Source organism: Cornus florida, unplaced genomic scaffold (assembly GCF_030987335.1).
Source record: "Cornus florida cultivar Cherokee Brave unplaced genomic scaffold, ASM3098733v1 CherokeeBrave_3.0.0_Hap2_Chr04, whole genome shotgun sequence".
Taxonomy (NCBI): Eukaryota; Viridiplantae; Streptophyta; class Magnoliopsida; order Cornales; family Cornaceae; genus Cornus; species Cornus florida.
Window position 1 is genome coordinate 40349844 of NW_026775574.1, and position 1070 is coordinate 40350913.

The window sequence follows — 1070 nt, forward strand, 5'->3', positions numbered from 1 at the left end:
AGATGTTGATATTAAGAAATATAGAGGGATGATTGGAAGTCTTCTATATTTAACGGCTAGTAGGCCAGACATTATGTTTAGTGTGTGTTTATGTGCTATATTTCAATCTTGTCCCAAAGAGTCTCGTTTAAATGTAGTCAAACGTATATTCAAATATTTGAATGGTACTATTAACTTAGGATTATGGTATCCTAGGCATACGGCCTTTAAACTTGTCGGTTTTTCTGATGCGGATTTTGACGGGTGTAAAGTTGATAGAAAAAGTACAAGCAGTGCCTGTTACTTTATAGGACAGTCCGTCGTGTCTTGGTCATGCAAGAAACAAAATTTAGTTTCATTATCCACTGCTGAAGCTGAACGTGTAGCCGCTGGCAGTTGCTGTGCACAAACCTTGTATATCAAAAAGCAGCTTGAGGACTTTGGTTTATTCTATGACAAAATTCTTATCAAATGTGACAACACCAGCGCCATTTGTATATCAAAAAATCCTATTCCGCACTCTAAAACAAAACACATTGAAATTAGATATCAATTCTTAAGGGATCATATATCAAAAGGAGATATTGATTTGATGTTCATTAGCACTGAAAATCAATTAGCCGACATTCTCACAAAGCCACTTCAAGAAGATAGATTTTGCACTCTTCGACGGGAAATCGGAATGGCTATAGAAAATGAGATTCAATAACAAAGGTTAAAATTTTTCTGGTTTTGCTTCTGAGTTTAAACCGATCGACCAAAACATCACTTCGGCCGACCGAAATAAGCACTTCGGTAGACCGAAACTCCACATGGCTCAATGATTAAATATATATTTTCCTATACCATGTCACTGCTTAGACTCGATTTTGAGTTCTGAGTCGTAGAATCGTGTGATTCTACGACTCAGAATCGCAATTTTGATAACCATGCAATAGAATGCGGCACTGAAATCAACAACAGAACGCCGAGGACGGTCCTCCAGGCCTCTTCAAGTTACCGTCCTCCGTATGTCCAACCCGTTAACTGGGCTGTGAAATGTCGAATATGACCTTATGATTTATTATTAAATTAAAAGTTAAATTTTATTA